Below are 21,366 nucleotides of genomic sequence, written 5' to 3'. Positions count from 1 at the left end.
AAAAACAGCAAAAATGCCGTGCAGAAATCATAGCGTACCAGCAGCTCGCCTTCTTGAGATAGCTATAGAGAAAACACACACAAGGACTCAAACAATTGTTTTGGTGAACTAGTCATCACATGGTAAGTCCCTTACCAGTCCATGAACATGCCTTGCTCTTTCCCAAAGTAATATAATTAACTATATTCAGTACACCTGGGGTGTGTAACCCTAGAAAGCACTGTTTATATAGATTTCTATGCCTTTGCTCAGGCCTCTCCCCGACCTAGCAAGTGAGGGCATCATCACCTGGACTACTCTGCCTCATCAATATAAATTGAAATTTGATACACTTGTCAATTTCTCCCCAATTCAAAGTGTTTCTTAATCAGCTGTACCTTTTTAAAAATTTTACATATTTATTTTTGTCTGTGCTAGGTCTTCATTTGGAGAAGGCAATGGCACCCCACTCCAGTACTCTTGCCTGGAAAATCCCATGGACGGAGGAGCCTGGTAGGCTGCAGTCCATGGGGTCGCTAAGAGTCGGACACGACTGAGTGACTTCACTTTGACTTTTCACTTTCATGCATTGGAGGAGGAAATGGCAACCCACTCCAGTGTTCTTGCCTGGAGAATCCCAGGGACGGGGGAGCCTGGTGGGCTGCCATCTACGGGGTTGCAAAGAGTTGGACACGACTGAAGCAACTTAGCAGCAGCAGCAGCAGCAGGTCTTCATTGCTGCACGGGCTTTTCTCTTGTTGAAGCAAGTGGAGGCTACTCTCTAGTTGTGGTGTGCAGGCTTCACATTGCTGTGGCTTCTCTTGCTGCAAAAGACTGGCGCTAGGCGAGTGGGCTTCAGTAGCTGTGGCGCGTGGGCTCTGTAGTTGCAGCTCCCAGGCTCGAGAGCATGGCTCAACAGCTGTGGAGCACAGGCTTTGTTGCCCCACGGCATGTGGGATCCTCCTGGACCGAGGGTCAAACCCACATCTACGTTGGCAGGGGGATTCTTTACCACTGAGCCATTAGGGAAGCTCCACCTATAATTTTTGAATTAGCTCTTTAGTCACCATGAGGGTGACCTAAATTTTGTGATGGGGCTTAATAAACGTGTTTTCAAAGCAGAAATACAATCAAACCACCAACAGCTTGGACCCATGAGAAGTACCTGACATCAAGTGAAAGACAAAAACAAAAAAAGCTTGAAAGCTACTTGCATATTTTGAAGCTTAAGAAAAAAATAACTGGGCACTAAAATATATCAGGAATAAACCAAGAGGACTACAAAGAAAAACCTGTTTTTCTGTAAGAAGCATTCACTCTAAATAATTAAACAACAGACCAAGAATTTTAATCAACCCATTATTTCCCCACAGACTTACACTGGCACAACAAATGAAATGTTACTTAATTTTACCAGGCTTCTCCACCCTCACTTAAATCAGAGCAGCCTCATTTTATCTCTTTTATATTTTCAGCATAAACCGAAAGAGTCATTGACTTTAGAGACTGTGAAAGCCACAGGGTAAGATTACACGATTTCGTCTTTAGGGGAAAAGCATCACTGATGTAGAACACAAGGAAACAGAAAGTTAATTATAGCTCCGATTCCTTCCTGTCCACCCTGCAGTTTTTTTCGTGGAATCCTCCATCAGCAGCTCCATGACAGATCGAGACAGACCCAGACACTCCCCCTAATGCCGGCCACAAAGAAAAAACCAGACTATCAGAATGAACATTTTGCCTTCCTGATCTTTGTCAGTGTCCCCTTACTAACCCAAAGTTACAGTACCCCATTTTATATGACAGTTGTTTCACAGTATAACAATTTTTCATTAGTACAACCTTTGATAGGTGGATAAATTACCCAACGGGGTCACTTCCAGTTGGGTGGCTATAATTTTCTCGCTATTACCGTTTGTCTCGGTTATAAGGCAAGCATTGCTATGCAGTCAAGCAAAAGCAGGAATAGCTAACTTTCCCAATTTTATTTCTGTTGCTTAATCATAACCAGTTTATAAGCTTGGAAAAATTAATTGGAAGTGTGAAAGTCAAGTGAGAATCACTAATAATGGGCCTGTTGTGTTCGTGCCCAATCATGTCCGACTCTTTGCAACCCCATGGATTGTAGCATTCCAGGCTTCTCTGTACGTGGAATTTTCCAGGCAAGAATATTGGAGTGGGTTGCCATTTCCTACTGGAGGGGATCTTCATGCTGCAGGGATCGAACCCATGTCTCGTGTTCCCTGCACTGGCAGGCAAATTCTTCACCACTGTGCTACCTGGGAAGCCCCTAATAATGGGCTGATTGAGTACTAACAGAACTATAGAGGCTCATCTGTAAATCCTTGAAACAATCAAATTTCCACCAGGATTAACTGACTGTGAAAGAACTTTATCTCAAATTTTTGCAGTCAGATCTGCCAATGAGGGCATGGTAGCTGTGGGCAGACAAGGAGGTCCAAAACTCCTATAGTCTCATAGCCTGGAGCAGGGACAGTCTCTATTGAGTGGCTGTGTGCTGAAAATGCACAAATATTACATATTTCTCACCAAGGCATCAAACAAGAGTGGATGCCACATTCAGCAGTAACAAGATCTTCCTAGAATGCTGAAACCCCTGAGCTCTGGGGAGTAGTAGTATGTGTGCAGATAAACTGCAGCATGCCCATACTGCTCTGCCATTGACTGTATTAGTCCTTGAAATCCTCATCACCCTCCCTTACCTACTTCTAAACTCACACCATTTGTACTGCAAATTGGAACTAGACTACTGATAAATGCCAGCACTACCAGGTCCCACCATGATTCCAGGGAACACCACTGAACTGCTCCCCAAGCCAGTCATGGTCATCAAGAAGAACTGGAAGATGTAATTGGTTCGGCTAGGATTTGGTCTTACTGCAAGGTATCATCATTTAGTGGAAAAACTATGGGCTGTGGAATCACACAGATCTGGATTGAAACCTTAACAATTCTAAAGTTGTGCAATCTTAGTCAAGACACTTAACTATTAAATTTTAGCTTCACAATCCATAGAAGAAGCACTTAAGACCAATCCTGCAGTACACAAAATGTGTATCAAGGATTGGAGAACTTTTTATGGAAAAAGAGGCTGATAAAAATTACATCAAGCATTGAAGACCATATGATCTCTGTGCTCATTACTCAACTCTGCCATAGCCCAAACCTGTCATAGACAACATGTTGATAAATGAGCATGGCTACGTCCCAAAAACAGGCAACAGGCCAGATTTGGTCTGCCGGCTAGTTTGCCCAGCCCTGATATAGACAAAGGCCCAGCAGAGACCATGATTTAAAGCACAGGATAACAAGATCCAATCTTGTTGTAGTATCCAGAAAGATTTTTGCATAGGACATGGAGCATGGGTCTTGCAGGGGTCTAAGCAAGGCCAATTGTAGCACCAAGTTTTCTCTTAGAAAATCAGTGCTTTAAGGAAGCAGACAGAGGGAGTTCATCCAGGTACCAAACCAAAGCACTCCATCCATCCAGTTATCCATCCAAGTAACAATTGAGAGTCTGCTATGTGCAAAGCACTGTCATGAAAAGACCCAACAAGGAACAAGATAGAACAGATATTTTCTTTCATTTTATGCATAGAAGGAAAAGGAATAAAAATTACTTATTGTTTTGTGATTAAATCTACCAGTCACTTCAATCTTAAAATGGGCATTCTTACCCTTGTTTCATATTTGAGAAAATAGAGTTTCAGAGAGATTTGATAGCCTGCCCAAGGTTACACAGCTAAAATCTACTGGAAACAATCCGAACAGAAATCCATCTCACTCCCAAGACCAAGTTTCTCCCAATACCCTTTGGTGTCAAAAGATGAGAGCAAAGCTAGAATAGTTCCATTTCTTAATCTTTTCTCAATCATGAACACAAAAAGATCCTCTTCCTAGGTAAGTATACGAATCATTTCAGGGGATTCATAGTTCTCCCCCTTCCCCTGGGCTTTCCTGGTGGCTCAGTGGTAAAGAATCCACCTGCAGTGCAGGAGATAAGAGTTAGATCCCTGGTCGGGAAGATCCCCTAGAGAAGGACACGGCAACCCACTCTAGTATTCTTGCCTGGGGAATACCATGGACAGAGGATCCTGGTGGGCTACAGTCCATACATAGGGTCGCAAAGAGTCAGACATGACTGAAGTGACTGAGCACATACATAGGTTCCCCCAAACTCTAACTCCACATCGATCCCAAGTTAAGAGCTTCTGCTTTCAGGAGAAAGGACCTGCCCAACAAGACAGAAACTTCTGTGTGTCAGAGAAGAGGCCGGGTTCCCTGGGCTCAGTCCTAGTAGGATGAAAAGCTTTGAAGTACTGTTACACTGAGCCCTGAAACAAGGGAGAGAGAGAGGGGGGTGTATATGGGGTGGGGGGTGTGGTGGTATGTGTGGGGGTGGGTGTGTGTGTTGGTGTGGGTGGGTGTGTTGATGTGTGCTGAGGGGGTTGACAAATGTCAGGATACATGGCCTCTCAGCCCCAGCAACCCCCTAAATTAGTATCATGAGCCTCAAATCAGGACTGTAACAGGAAACGAACACATGTGGGGCCCAGCTGATTACACGGCTTGCTCTCTGGTATCATAAAAATCCTTCTGCCTTAATTTTTAAGTGATTTTAATAAAAGAATAACAGGCTTGTTAATTGGGTCTCAGGATGAAATGTATAATGAAGATGCAACGTGGCACACACTCGGGCCCCTTTGCACAGACTGTTTTGGAATAAATCGCCTTTTGATCCTTCTAGATGCTGCCTCATTGGGGAACAGGCACACCAAAACCAACATTCAGTTACACGAAGGGATTATTCTTTATGCATGGGCATGTGCAAGTTCATGCTGGCCTAATTGAATAAAGATGGTGGCCCCAGGTTTCATGCCCTGGCATGTCATTATTTCTTAAAGAAGAATGATTAGCAGCTCTGCACACGCACAAGGCAGACATCATCCTGTGACAGTGTCTGGTCATGGCGAGGACACTAAGCCTATCTCTTTAACTGTGTTGTCACAGTTCACAGACCAGCTTTATTGGGCCAAGATAACAATGGACAGAGGGAAATTCAAATAGGTGAATGGGGGAAAGTTAGATTTATCAAATATTACCTTTAAATATAAGCACAAAAATGAGCTTCATGTAACACCAAATACATTTGCAAGTTTTAGGTTGACTCTTTTTTGATGCACTGCCTGGGATGGAGCAAAAAGATACCTTAGATTTCTGAGGTCTGCTGAGGCTCTATAATTCTAGGATTCTATGATCAAAGCCATTTGATCATTGAATAACTGTCTGGATTCCTTCACATATAACCACAGCTCTGATGGAACATCAGTGACCTGTAAATCCCAAGTACCTGTTCATATTATCATACTGACTATCTTATTATGAAGAGATTTAATTATCAACAAAACTAAGGGAGGTTAGATTTCCTGTCCAAGGTCACATGTTTGTAAATGACAGGGCTGTAATTTACATATTTTTTAAACAGGTTTTTCTTCAACTTTTTATTCTGTATCAGGGTATAACTAATTAAGAGTGTTGTGGTAGTTTCAGGTGAACAGCAAAAGGACTCAGCTGCCATGTATCCATTCTCCCCCAAACTCCCCTCCCATCCAGGCTGCCACATAACATTGAACAGAATTCCCTGTGCTACACAGTAGGTTCTTTTTGGTTATCCATTTTAAGTCCATCCAACTCCCCAACTCCTCATCCCTTCCTCTCATCCCTTCTCACCAGCAACCATAAGTTTGTTCTCTAAGTCTGTGAGTCTCTTTCTGTTTTATAAGTTCATTTGAATCCTTCCTTATTAGATTCCACATATAAGGGATGTCTTCTTCTCTGTCTGACTTATTAGAGCTGTGATTTAAATTTAGACCATCTGTCCTCAAAACCCCTGTTCTTTGGCCTCTGCCAGCAGACAACTCCCCATTGCCTGTGGTGTATGCCACACTACTCTACAAAGAACAATCCCGGTGCCCACCAGAATGGGATGGGTATTGAATAAATAAATAACCTTACTGTGCAGGTCGTTCATGGAACAGTGTGTCACATTTGATGGTTGGAATGCAGTTATGAAAAGGTACACACAGTTTGGATGAATGGGATACATCCGGTTTGGGATCTAGCTGCTGGGTTCAATGACAGCCATCACTTTTCCTAGTTTGAGTACAGAAGGTTTTCAGCCCCCTGTTGTGACATTCGAGATGTTATTATTTGTGTTTATGAATACTGATGCTTTCAACAGTTTGCATCAACGCTGATGAATTTTCATTGACTAAGCTTTTGCCAGAGCCAATTCATGGAGCCAATTGGAACTGAACTAGTTCTTTGATTTTTTTCTGCAGTGCAGTTAAATTGTTTCTCTTTTATTTCTATTTTCACTCCTCAGATCAGATCAGTCGCTCAGTTGTGTCCGATTCTTTGCGACCCCATGAATCGCAGCACGCCAGGCCTCCCTGTCCATCACCAACCCCTGGAGTTCACTCAGACTCACGTCCATCAAGTCAGTGATGCCATCCAGCCATCTCATCCTCTGTCGTCCCCTTCCCCTCCTGCCCCCAATCCCTCCCAGCATCAGAGTCTTTTCCAAGGAGTCAACTCTTCGCATCAGGTGGCCAAAGTACTGGAGTTTCAGCTTTAGCATCATTCCTTCCAAAGAAATCCTAGGGCTGATCTCCTTCAGAATGGACTGGTTGGACCTCCTTGCAGTCCAAGGGACTCTCAAGAGTCTTCTCCAACATCACAGTTCAAAAGCATCAATTCTTCAGCGCTCAGCCTTCTTCACAGTCCAACTCTCACATCCATACATGACCACAGGAAAAACCATAGCCTTGACTAGACGGACCTTTGTTGGCAAAGTAATGTCTCTGCTTTTGAATATGCTATCTAGGTTGGTCATAACTTTCCTTCCAAGGAGTAAGCGTCTTTTAATTTCATGGCTGCAGTCACCATTTGTAGTGATTTTGGAGCCCAGAAAAATAAAGTCTGACACTGTTTCCCCATCTATTTCCCATGAAGTGGTGGGACCGGATGCCATGATCTTCGTTTTCTGAATGTTGAGCTTTAAGCCAACTTTTTCACTCTCTGCTTTCACTTTCATCAAGAGGCTTTTGAGTTCCTCTTCACTTTCTGCCATAAGGGTAGTGTCATCTGCATATCATCTTCATCAGTAAACTCTATATTGAACAACAAAGATTAGATTCCTCCTTCAGGAACTGTTCTAGGTCTGAGGGATACAACTGTGAACAACATAAAATCCCACTTCTGCAGGATTTTGAAATGCCTTGGCAAGCCTATTGCAATTATTAAGTAGAACATATGAAACTGCTATTTTCTATATATTGGGAAGGCTTGAATGTGCATAATTTTACAGGATACACTGTTAAAAAGAATCTTAAATAGATAATCAGCAAGGTTCTGTTGTATAGCACGGGGAACTATACTATCTTGTAATAACCCATAAGGGAAAAGCATCTGAAAAAGAATATACAGATGTATACCTGAATCATTTTGCTGTTCACTTGAAACTAACACAACATTATAAATCAACTATATTTCAATACAACTTTTAAGAAAATCCTAAATCATACAGTTATGTTCATGTCTGTGTGCTCAGTTGTCTCTGACTCTTCATGATCCTGTGGACTGTAGCCCGCCAGGCTCCTCCATCCACAGAGTTTTCCAGGAATGAATGCTGGAGTGGGTTGCCATTCCCTACTCCAGGTATTGAATCCCTGTCTCGTGTGTCTCCTGCATTGGCAGGCAGATTCTTTACCACTCTGCCACCTGGGAAGCCCACGGTTGTGCTCCTACTTTCTCCCAAAATATACCTTTTTTATATTTCATTATAAATGGCCTACATGTACATTACAAAATCCAAACAATCCAGAGAGACGCAGCTATGAAAATCAATTAGGGCACTACCTAAGAAAGAGCTGGGCTGAATGCTGATGATGGGTGTGTCCAGACAGTGGCATAGAGGAGCTTTCATTTTCTTTGTATTAATATTTTATATTTGTATTAATTTTAATAACTCTAGAGTAGATGGATATAATCTGAAGAAAATATTTTTAAAAATTTTATTGAAGTATAGTTGCTTTACAATGTTATTTCTGCTATACCGCAAAGTGAATCAGATATATGCATACCCATATCCCCCTTTTTTGGACTTCCTTCCCATTTAGGTCACTTCAGAGCATAGCGTTCCCTGTGCTATACACTAGGTTCTCCTTATTTATCTGTTTTATACACAGTAGTGTGTATATGTCAGTCCCAGTCTCCCAATTCATCCTGCTGCTTCTCAGTAGTGTCAGTCATGTCCATAAAATTCTCCAGACATGAATACTGGAGTGGGTTGCCATGCCCTCCTCCAGGGGATCCTCCCAACCCTGGGATCAAACCCGGGCCTACGGCATTGCAGGCAGATTCTTTACCATCAGAGCCTTCAGGGAAGCCCCCAATTCACTCTACCCTTACTTAAAAGCTTTTGCACAGCAAAGGAAATCATAAACGAAACGAAAAGACAACCCTCAGAACTGGAGAAAATATTTGCAAAAGCAGCAGCTGACAGGGGCTTAATCTCCAAAATATACAAATAGTCTCATGCAGCTCAAAATCAAAAAAACAATCCAATCAAAAATTGGATGGAAGACCTAAATAGAAGATGGAAGACCTAAATAGGAAGACCTAAATTTCTCTAAAGAAGACATACAGATGGCTAAGAGGCACATGAAAAGATACTCAACATCACTAACTATTGGAGAAATTCAAAACTACAATGAGGTTGTTACCTTACACTAGTCAGAACAGTCATTAATAAATCTGAAGAAAATATTTACAAAGCCACAAAGTCACTAAGCTCCTCACACAAATGGACATCATAGTATTTCCTTCTCCGGTTCATCTCAAAATGGTGAGTGAATTTGTACATACACAGAGAAAATATTAAATATGGAACTCGTTTCCTTCCTGGCACTTATATCTACAGTCCAAATGTTCTTTTAGGCAGTTACACCTACTGCTCTTGTTCATGAAGCAAACCCCCATTTACGTGATGGGCGTCACTATGCTAATAGGTTTGCTTTTGTAATGAGAGGACAACTGCAGGTGGCAAAGTAGGTTATCAATCACCTGAACATTTAAAAATGCCATCTAGATTTTTATCCTTGCTATTTGATATGTCTAATTTTAAAAATAAGCTGTAAAGGACTAGAAAGCAACATAAAGACAAAAACATTTTGTAATAGTATTCTGATAGGGAAATGGGTTTACCTTTTTCATTTTAAAGTTTTCATCTAATATTCTTGCAATATTTTAAAAATATAAAACACAATAGGTCAAGAAGATGTAAATTTTTCATTTAAAAAAATTTCCATATGACTTAAAGACATGTGTCATATATAACATTGTGTCAGTTTAATGCCTACAACAAAATGATTTGATACATGTATATGTTATAAAATAGCTACCACAATAAGTTTAGTTAACAAGACTCACCTCACATAGATAAAATTCTTCCTTCCTTTAAGATCTATTCTCTTAGTAACCTTCAAATACATTATGCATATTGTTACAGTCAGCATGCTGTACATTATATCCCCACAGCTTATTTATTTTTGAAAAAAATTAAACATGCCTAGGTATTTTCACCTGCAATCTAGGATTATCAATACTACTACTACCAAAAGATACAAATTCTGTGTAATCAAGAGGAGAAACACTAAAGCGTATGCTATGTCCAGCACAAAGTCTTGTATCCAATGGAATGGGAATACCACTTGATTTGGTCTTTTTTTTTTTTAACTGGACTTGTTTATCTTTATAAGCTCAACCAATCTTTAAATGGACTTATTGTTAATGTTTCTTAGGCATTTCCCATTTATTTATTCATTCATCCAGTAAAAAAAATAAAATAAAAATAAGTCAGGTGGTATTCCCATTCTATTGGATACAAGACTTTGTGCTGGACATAGCACACTGGCTTTTTTCCCTTTGGATTGCATGTTGTGTCACTTTCAACTATAGGATTCCTAACTAATATAAGGGAGGGCGGCAGTGGACGTCAGAACTGTGCCACACACCAGGCTCAGGGCTTAGGCACACAATCTCTTTTAAGCCACTCACCAACCCAATGAGGAGAAAATGAACATTATCGATATTTACTGATGAGGGAGGTGGAGGGGAGAGAGGAACTCTCACTCTTCAACGAGGACTACAGCAGCAAAGGACCCCTGAACTCAAACTCTTTGGCAGGATGTGAGGTGCATGGTTACCATTTAACTCTCAAACCTTGTGCATTTCACACACGGCAAGACTGTGAAGCCCCCTTCATAAGGACACTCCCTTCCTTCTGACCATGGTCAATCCATCCTTATACTTCCTCACATTCACTCCCACATCCATCATTCACACGTGAAATTTTAGATCTTTCCACTTATAAATCCTTCCTCACCTCCATCAATATACTTCTCAGTTCCTCATATAATCACTGTCTGTGGCATCATGGAAAGATTTTACTCTTTAATTCTGACATCTAAAACAATCTGGAAAAGTATCTCAAGAACTTAAAAATACTAGTATGCTTTAGGGGAATGAGAGGGTGGGATGAATTGAGACAGGAGCACTGACATATACACACTACCACGTGTAAGTGAAGCGAGTGAAAATCGCTCAGTTGTGTCCGACGCTTTGTGATCCCATAGACTGCAGCCTGCCAGGCTCCTCTGTCCATGGAATTCTCCAGGCAGGAATACTGGAGTGGGTTGCCATTTCCTTCTCCAACCATATGTAAAATAGATAGCTAATGGGAAGCTGCTGAATGGCACAGGGAGCTCAGCTCAGAGCTCTGTGATGACCTCCAGAGCTAGGATAAGGGGGTGGTGGGAGGGAGGCTAGAAAGGGAAGAGATATGGCTGACTTACATATGACTTACATATGGCTGACTTACGATGTTGTTCAGCAGAAACTAATACTATGTTGTAAAGCAATTAAACTCCAATTAAAAAAACACATTAAGAAAAATATTAGCATGCTCTGACCTAGGATTTTCTTTTTCTATTAACTTTTTGTAAAGAAATCAGAGATCTAGCAAAATCTCAAGTGCAAAGATTTATCTGTAGTTTTATTAATAAAGTAAATAAGCCTAAATAAATTCTAGCATATCTCTGAAATGGAATAACTTAAAATATCTTGAAAAGTTTTTATTAACACAGGAAAATGCTTTGAAATGTCAAAGAAATTAAAAATGAGAATACAATGGAGAAAATATATCATACCATGGTCCTACACTTGAATTAAAGCATATACACATACATGTGAGTGGAGGAGAGAGGCTGGAAAGAAATTGCTCAAAACTCCTCTAGAATTTGTCTCTGTCTTTTGGGAACATGGATGGTTTTGGCTTTATTATTTATATGTTTCAACATTTAAAAATCTTTTAATAATAAAATAGACTACCTTTAGAAATAGAGAGGAAGTGAAGCTAGCCTTCTCCTACCTGTGCATAAACGCCCACTCCCTTCTCTTCAAAGCTTTGGCCTAGAATCCTGGAAGGCCATGTTTCCAGAAACAGCTTCAATCTAATCTTTCCTGACCTTCCTCTGGGCTATCTTCATCTCTTCTATTAAGTCACCACTCTTCCCACTTTATCAAAAGCAGACAATATTCCTAGAATAGTTTCCCTTCCCTGAAGACATTTCCTTAGCATCTTTCAAACACTTACTGAGTTCCTTCTTTTCCCCAAATCTTTTGGACTGACAATAGGCTTGCTTACGACCCTATAGTTACTGTAGTCACATGTATCTAAACTCAGTCTGCCTAAATTAATCTTGCTTCTTTCTATGGCATGTTTTCTTATAATCAAGCTTACAGTGTAAATATGCTAACAGAATGAAACATACCCTAGGGGAATTGCTCTGCACTGCCTTGTTACATGCGACCACATATATTTTGTTAAATATCATATTTTTTTCATGATGAAAATGCTCCGACAGGCAATCCAGAGGCAAGACTCTGCCCAGAATCTCTGTCATGGAGGGGCAAGTAGGGAGAAACCACCATAACAAGCAAGATTTCTAACCTGAATACTCAAATCTTAGGGAAGAAGAGAAAATGAGCTAGACAACATATACCATATCATCACTATGAGCTGATAGTTTATGCAAATATGTAATTACCTCTTGAAAAACAGTAAGTTTGTGGTATAAACATCATTCAGAAACATATATATATTTTTAGAAAGGTAACTTAAAAAACAAATCACTTTGAGACAGAATTGTGATCTCCCTAGATTCTATTCAGAACTTACTAGCCTATTAAAGCTCATAAATAATACATGTATACATTTATTATAATAGCCTCTCAACATGTAAGCGTTGTGATAGCAAAATGGTGGGATTAAATGTAAAGTTACATTTTTCTGTGAGATAGAAATTTCCAGTTTTGACATCAAAATGCCTGTAAAACCAGTCTATCAGCAAATCAACACAACTGTCAGAACTAAAATTTGTATTCCTCACTGGCTAATAATTTTTGAGAAGATTTTTAGTAACAAAAAGATTTTAATATTTATGTAGCCTATAGGCATCCAGGTTCTGTATGAAGTGTTAGGTGTGTAATGACGAATGAGAGTTCCTGCCAAGGAACTCTTGGAACTCTCACTGAACCAAGAACTCTCACTGAGAGCTAACACAGGTACAGGCAACACGCACTTTATTAAGGTGTACACAATTATAGAAGTACCATAGGGCGGGAGAGATCCTACCTAGAAAAATTCAAGTGTCTTCATGGACAAGGTGATACTCATCTGGTCCTGAAATGGAGGGAACAGTATGAGACTTGGTCAGTCAAGTGAGGAAAAGGACATATCCAGCTGAGATTGTGAGTACAAAGCAGAGTGGATTTATGGAACAGCCCAAGTACAATTATGACCCAAGGAGTCATGGCAGGACTGGTGAGAAATGAGTTTGACAAAGTAGATTTGAGCCAGGTTTTAAAGGATCTTGCATGCAACACCAGAGAGACTGGTCTTGGCCAACTGAAAAGGAGAGCTAATAAAAGATTTTTAATCAAGGGAATAATGTGATATTAGACATTTTCCATAGAAATGGAACTGGCTACAATGTAGAAAATGGGTAAAAAGTATAAATATCATAGAATAAAAATTTTGGAGGCAAACTAATCTAGGTCAGATGAAGGCTCTGTCAACTACAACCTGTGCACTAAGTATTTAACCTCTTCAATTTTCATCTTATTCGTCTAGAAATACAGAAGTAATATAACGTACATTGAGAATTATGATGATTAGAGAAGATGCTATTAATACATTAGAAACATTCCTGATTGCCCCGGGCCAGCCTAACCTTCTCAGCACTTCTCAAGGCCCCTGGCCCAAGCCCCTTCTCTTCCACCCCTGGCTCTGTCCTGCCCCAAGAGAGGTCTCATGGGCACAGGTATGGACATCCTAGGCTGCAGGCAAATCTCAGACCACAAACCACACAAACAGCTGCCCTGTGGCCAGGCCTCCAGCCCAGAGATGTACATTCTTGTGGGTGCCTTGCCAAAGACAGAGCTGGCCAAAGGGCCCACGTGCCGTTTTTGGAAGGAAGCTCAGCATAATCTAAATAGGGGACTCTGAAGTCTCAGGTACCCAGAGCAGGAGCTGAGGTTGCAGGGTGGGCTCTGGGTGGGAATGCTCCCTTAGCCCTGAGGAGGAGGAGAACGGGGCCTCTAAAACATGAGCTCAGAGCAGGGTCCCACCTCACCCAGGGCTTAGGGTGGTATGATACTGCTTAGCTTGTTGTACACTCAACAGATGGTTGTTGTCATGATACTTTTATTACTGTCATCATAGTTTTGTTGTCATTATTTACTGGCAGCAGGAAGGCCTGGGAGAAGGAACTATACTCTACTGTGGCCCTAGGGCTGAAAACACGATGCCGTTCAGCCTGTGTTCAAAAATGGACAGGAGGAAACAGAACCTAGACATGGCACAGGAGCAGAGAGGACCTACTAGAAGAATGGCTTTGAGGAAGGAAGTGGGTAGGATAATAACTACAGTTTTATATATATGTTCTGAGTTCAAGATTCCTTTGGGCATCCAGGTACTAACACATAGAAAACTGGATGTACTCGTCTGGAGCTCAGGAAAAATTTAGACATTAGCCATCTAAAAGTGGTTGAAACCCTGGAAATGGGTGAAATGTCCAAGGAAAAGTTAATGATATAAAACAGAAGGACAGAGCTTAGAAAAATCCTTCCAGTCAGTTTGTGGAGAGAAAAAAATGATGCTAGCAAAGGAAAAGTCAAAGGAAGCTGTCCAAGTCAAGATGATGACAGGAAGAAGACTATCCTTCAAGAAATGTCCATCCTATACTGATAGCCACCAGTCACTGAGTGTCCACTCTGTGCCAGGTATTAAGACTTGGCATATATGCATGATCTCATTTAATTCAGTACTTACAACTGAATGTGTAAGCACTGTGATAGATAATTATTTCCATATCATCAATGAGCTAACAGGCTCAGAGATAGTAAAGTAAATTGTCCCATGTCACGTAACTATTATAAACTATTAGGTGCTGTTAGAAGCTTAACTCTACTGTTAAAACTTAGGAAAAAACTAGAACCCTTTGTTCACTGCTGTAGAGAAGAAGGTATGGAAGAAAAGTGATGAGCCCATCCATTGGAAGAGGCTGTGAACTAGAACTTTCTCATTATGTTACCTTGTTTAACCCTCATGAGAACTGGGGCAGTGGACATTATCAAGTCCATTTTATAGTTCAAGACTTGGAGGCTCCCAGAGTCAAAGTATCCATGAACAGAGCTGGTAAATGAATGAGTCCAGACTCAAATGTAGGGGTTACATGACACAAAAACCTACACTCCTTCCATAGCAACATGTTGCTTCTCCATCATTAGGGAACAGGAACTAAAAAGAGAAAGGCGTCTACAATATGGAAACACAGACGTTCCTGGAAATTAACCAAAGTAATAAAAAATATTAATCACCTAGCTTTCTTGTATTCTCCCCTAAAACAACCTGGCACATGAAAGCCAGGGCAATAAAAATCACTTCTCTCAGGACAAGTACAGTTAAGAATTGTTTGTCTGAACAGAGTTTTGGCAAGGATGTGGAGAAAAGGGAACCCTCTGCACTGTTGGTGGTAATAAATAATTGGTGTGTCCATGATGGAAAACAGTAGGGAGTTTCCTCAAAAAAACTAAATATAGAATTACCATATGGCCCAGAAATTCTATGTCTGGGTACATATTCAAATGAAATCAGTATCTAAAAGAAATATCCACATTCCCATGTGCACTGCTGCATTACTTACAATAGCAAAGTTATGGAAACAACCCAAGTATTCATCAACAAATTAACAGATAATAAAAAGGTGATAAATACCTACCTACCTACAGATAGAACCTCACATGATGAAATATTATTCAGCCATAAAAAGGAAGAAATCCTGCCATTTACCACAACATGGACGAACCTACAGAACACTGCTAAATGAAATAAGCCAAAGGTGAAAGGATAAATACTGCATTACCTCACTTATATGTGTAATTTTAAAAAGTCAAAGAGAGTTAAAAAGGTAGTTGCCAGAGGCTGGAGAGTAGGGAAATAAGGAAATGTTGGTTAAAGAGTACAAACTTTCAATTATGAGATGGATTAGTTCTCGGGAGCCAATGAACAGCTTGGTGACTACAGTCAGAAATACTGTACTGTGTACCTGAAATCTGTATACATGAATTTTGCTTAGAAAGAAGAACTTAAGAGTAATTTTCGCCACACACACACACACACACAGACTATGTGAGGTGTTAGATGTGTTAATTAACTTGATTATGGTAATCATTTCACAATGTATACATATATCAAATCAATACACCTTAAATATATACAATCTTACTTGTCAATTACACCACAACAAAATTGAGAGGGAAGTGACATCTTTTTATAGTTTGACATTACAGTCTCTGTGCCCTGTTAAAAACTCTGCAGTTTTCTCCACAGGCATTGAAAGTCACTTTCAGCCATCCACATACAGAGATAACTCCCTTTAAACAATTCAGTCAGACAGAGAACAATGATTCATGTTAAATTTTATTTTCCCATAAACAGCAACTTCTTCTAGCAGTAATATATTTGTGGTATTTTGAAGACTGAATATCCCAATAGACTCTGCACTGCAAGCACTTTCTAAAAATAGCTCTTGGGTGAAAGCCAAAAAGGTTAGTTTGGTTCCTTACTAGCTGCCTGCTTTAAACACATTATGCACTCTATCCTTCCCCTTTCTGAGCCTGTACAGTCGGCTGAATAAGACCTACATTAATCTGCCCCACCTGATGCGAAGACCAGATTGTGCCTTGCGATTAAATTTATTTTTAAAGGCTGGATTTGTGATGGGCATTACAATGCCAATTTGAAAGTTTCAGTTTTCAAACTTTAGGAAGTTACCTTTCAGCCTGTTTCACACTGCCTTAATCACGATTACCCTGTAGGCAGCTGTATTTACATCAGCCATGGGCTGCTTTATTCTACTTAAAGTAATATCAAATCTTTTCTGTAACTGCATGACCTTCCTAAATGCAACATGCACTGGAAGAAAAAGAAATGCCCAGTATTTGTTCACACACTGAAGGGAAGAAACAGTAGCAGACTGTCTTCATAGTGTTTTAAAAACCAAAAGACAGTAAACCAAGTCAGTAAGGGCTGCCTGACAACAATCCCAGTCCTGAGCCTAGAGATGGGACTGCAGAGAACTGAGCCATGACCAAACCAAGAGGGCTGTCCAGATCCTGCTCGTGGGCGTTAACACAAGTCTTCCGGGTGTTGTTATTCTTGGCAGGCATATCCAACAGAGGTCACAAAGAACAAACGCAACACATCCATTCCCAACAGGCTTGGCTGTAAATGCCCTAAATTCAACTACAGACTTAGTGAGTTTGCAAAAATGCGGATGCCACAAAACCAGCTTGAAGACAAGCTGAGGTCCTCAAGGCTGATAAAGATGTTCATATGGTAGAAAACGAAATTTGTCAATGAATTTATCAAGTATTCACATATTTTAAACACTGTAAATACGATTCTGCTATAATTACTATTTTTACCCATAAAATCACACTCTATAGACTCTTCTAGCCAAAGAAAAGAATCTTTCTTTTTCCAACGTAACAAAAGGAACCCCACTCAGAAAACTGAGAGTAACTGACTTGACCACGTAAACCCTCTTCCGGCTGTACAAAATGCCCTGTTACTAAAGGGTGATTTTGGCCCACTGTCCACATCATGGTGTTTATCCCAGCGTATTGGAAGACATCATGGCACTCTCAGTCCCTGCCTGAGGAGGCAGGAACATGCTGAACAGAATCAAAATGACCAGCGACCCTGATGCTGAAAGACAGAGTCAAGTCAACTCAGGAAATAAATTTTCAGGCTCAAGTTTATGGGCCCTTACTCACTGCCACACTCACAGTGGGTAGCTGTCCTTTCTCCCTGGAGACAAAGAAGAACCGAATGTCCCTATGTAGGCTGAGCTCCACTCAGTCATCCCCAGAACCATCTCTTGTTCGAGTGTCCAGGCAGCCAGATCTGCCCAACTGAAAGTTCAGGATTCTGGGCAGAGAGCCCCCTTGCTCTGGTGGAAGAGGGAAGGCCATAGATCACAGAACTGTGGGAGACAACGGAGTCTGGTAAAAGAATTCTGGCGCAACCGGGAGGTTTAGGATTTCATTTTGGCCAACAAACATAGGGTATAATCCTGACCATGTTGCTGAGCTCTCTGGGGAACGTCGCTTCTACTCCCAAGACACCAGGGAGGTTCTGCACTTCCCAGCCTTCTTGATTAGACAGATAAACTGAGGAGGAGATATGAAAAGGCTTTTCTTTGCCCCTGCCTCCCTGCACATTGAGGGATCTTAATTCCCCAACCAGGGATTAAACCTGTGCCCCCTGTAGTGGAAGCAAAGCACAGAGTCCTAACCACTGGACCACCAGGGAAGTCCCTGAAAGGGTTTTAAATCAAACACTTTATAGAAGTATCAGGGAGGCGTAGTGTTAAGAGCAGTACACTTGAAGAAAACTTTAGTCCTGACTCAGGCACCTGTGTTCTTTTTAAGTCTCAACTGTTTTATCCACACGATAGGGATATATCTCTATCACCTCTTCAAATTCTAACAGCCTCTGCTTTGAAGTGTGTGGTTAGCAGTGTTAGCAGCCTTTTCCTTAGCAACTAGATTCCAACTTTGTTTTGGCTGATAGTGTCAGTCAGTTAAATCACTAAGTCGTGTCCGACTGTTCAACCCCATGGACTGCAGTATGCCAGGCTTCCCTGTCCATCATCAACTCCTAGAGCTTGCTCAAACTCATGGCCATCGAGTTGGTGATGTGATCCAACCATCTCATCCTCTGTCATCCCCTTCTCCTCTGGCCTTCAATCTTTCCCAGCATCAGGGTCTTTTCCAATCAGTCAGTTCTTTGCATCAGGTGGCCAAAGTATTGGAGCTTCAGCATCAGTCCTTCCAATCAATATTCAGGATTGATTTTCTTTAGGATTGACTGGTTTGATCTCCATGCAGTCCACAGGACTCTCAAGATTCTTCTCCAACACAGTTCAAAAGCATCGATTCTACCCCTGATAGTGGCTGATAGTGTGATCAGCCCCAAATGGTAGATTAAGATTAGTCTAAGCCTTTCCCAAGAATCCTGTTTCCTACTTTTTCAGCTTCTCCTGTGGCTCTGAAAAACCTTTTGCTTTCCTGATATAAAGGACTAGACCTGTTTAGCTGGCATTGCCCTTCTGCTTTCAGTCTTTTTGCCTTCTATTTTGGATGAACATGTGATGACTGGAACTGCAACAGCTTTTTTGTGATGTGAAGAGCCAACTATGATGAAAGGCCAACAGAATTCTGGATATACCAGTGTGAAAGGCCTACCTCCAGACTGGGTATTATAAGAGGAAAATAAGCCCCATCTCATTTAAATCACTGTTAGGCTTTCTATTATTTACCACTAAATGCACGTATAACCCATACACCATTCTGATAAAACTTATCCCTAGAGAAGAGCCAATATTTAAGTAACCTCATATGTGCCTCTGCTTCGACACATTGACCAAAGGTGAAAGGGGAAATGAAGGAATAGATAGGGGCATTCATTCCTATCCTAACACATCTAAATGACAGGTATTCAGCAAATATGCAAAGACATAGAATATACTAGGTAAAAGAACAATTTTCAAGTCAGATCTGTATTTGAACCACTATTGTATATTAGCTATGTGTGTGTGTGTAAGTTGCACAGGTGTATCCAACTCTTTGTGACCCTATGAACTGTAGCCCACCAGGCTCCTCTGTCCATGTGATTCTCCAGGGAAGAATACTGAAGCGAGTTGCCATTCCCTTCTCCAGGGGATCTTCCCAACCCAGGGATCAAACCCAGGTCTCCTGCACTGCAGGTATGTTCTCTACCAACTGAGCCACTGGGGAAGCCTATATTACCTATGTAACTTCAAGCAAATGGTTTTTACCACTCCAATCTGTTTTATCATTAAAACATAGGTTATATTAGAATCTATTATATTTATTATAAAATTTAATAAAGACAATACATAAAGTCACTAGTACAATTCTCAGTGTAGATTAAGGCTCCAAAATTGGTAGCCTTCAGTACTGTGGGGGCAGCAACATTATATATATATACCAGGGCCCCTGAGTATAAAGACAATGGCATTTAGGGTCTAGCTTGTGGAACACACAAGTAAATCAGTTATTTCTGCTGGTGTGACAAGGCTATGATATCTACCTGTGTACCCACACTGTAGGAGAGAAACTTGGCCCCATCTCCCAGCGCCCACATCTTTAGATGCCACAGTTGTTTCAGCTCTCCTATTCCACCAGTTACCAAACACTCAATTTAGATTTCAACTTGACCTGCAGAAGAAATAAAAAGGACAACAAAATGGCCAAACGACAGCCAGAAAAGAGGGAAAAGATCCCACTAATAGATCTTCAGGTTTGTTCACAACTGCCGTGTTCACTGGGCAATCCTCCTACCCTCGGGTCCCTAAGGGTCAGGGGGATTCCTTTAGGAGAGTATACCAGGGAGGGTGCTTTCAGGTGGAAGTGACAGGAGATCCAACTTCCCTGAGAGGCTTAAACAAGGAGGCAGGCTGGCTCCAGGATGGGATAAGTCCATGCTCTTATGGCACAACCAAGAACTCAGGTTCTTTCCATTTTCCTGCTAATCCACCCTCGATGTGTCAGCCTTATCCCCTGGCTGGCTCCCCTCATAGAGGCAAAGCAGCTATAGTTGCTACAAGCAACACACAAATGTGACAAGTTTCAGAGGAAGACAACTTCAACCTTCATAGGACTGAGAGAGCATCTCTCATACTCCATTTTGATACATGGGGTACAGGGCAAGCCCATAGCCAGACAAGCTGGTCCAGGCTGCAAGGGGGCAGCCTCCTCTGAAGCACAGGGCTTGGGGCTACTTATTATCAACCTGCTCTTGATGATAAGGGCAAGTTCCTGGGATTTCTCTGGTGGTATAGTGGATCAGGGGACTTCCCCAGTGTTTCAGTGGTAAAGAATCTGCCTACAATGCAGGAGATGCAGGAGACATGGGTTCCATCCTTGAGTTGGGAAGATTCCCTGGAGGAGGGCATGGCAACCCATTCCTGTATTCTTGCCTGGACAATTTCATGGACAGAGGGGCCTGGCAGGCTACAGTCCATGGGTCGCAAAGAGTCGGACATGACTGAAGTGACTGAGCACAGTACAACACAGCATAGTTGATGAGAGTCCGCCTCCCGATGCAGGGGACACGGGTTCAATCCCTGGTCCGGGAAGACCCCACAAGCAGTGAAGTGGCTGACCCTGTGCACCAAAACAACTGAGCCCGCATGCCCAGAGAAGCCATGGCAATGAGAAGCCCGAGCACCATAAGCAAAGAGTAGCCCTGGCTCCCCGCAACTAGAGAAAGCCCACACACAAAAATGAAGATCCAGCACAGCCAAAAAGAAATCTTTTTTAAAAAAGTTTAAAAAGGCAGTTCCTGATACCCAATCAGACCTGTTGGGGGTAGGGGATGGTTAGGCAAACAAAGGTTTCTGTTTCACAGAAAAATAATGGTTCTGGTTCCCTATTCCAAATGCCAGAATTTCTTTTAAAGAATATTTGTAAGGGCCACAGTGAAATTTTCCAGATCTTGCCAATTCAGGCTTTGTTTATAATTCCCAAAGATCAATTAGGCCTCTTTGTATTCTTGGAAATTGGAAATAACACTTACTTAAATCCAGATTCTTATCTGCTTCTTTGTTCCCAGAGCTTTGTTCTCCAATCTAACAATCACACTTTGAAACT

The 21,366-nt window shown here is 41.3% G+C and overlaps 1 protein-coding gene across 3 annotated transcripts in view; it reads right to left on the bottom strand.

The window, feature by feature from the left end:
* ARFGEF3 (ARFGEF family member 3) overlaps positions 1-21,366 on the bottom strand; it is a 174,278-nt gene that overhangs the window by 130,353 nt on the left and 22,559 nt on the right. The window lies entirely within an intron of this gene.

This window comes from Bos indicus, chromosome 9, assembly GCF_029378745.1.
Source record: "Bos indicus isolate NIAB-ARS_2022 breed Sahiwal x Tharparkar chromosome 9, NIAB-ARS_B.indTharparkar_mat_pri_1.0, whole genome shotgun sequence".
NCBI lineage: Eukaryota > Metazoa > Chordata > Mammalia > Artiodactyla > Bovidae > Bos > Bos indicus.
Note: the sequence above shows the minus strand (reverse complement) of the source record. Positions and strands in the feature narration are given on the sequence as shown.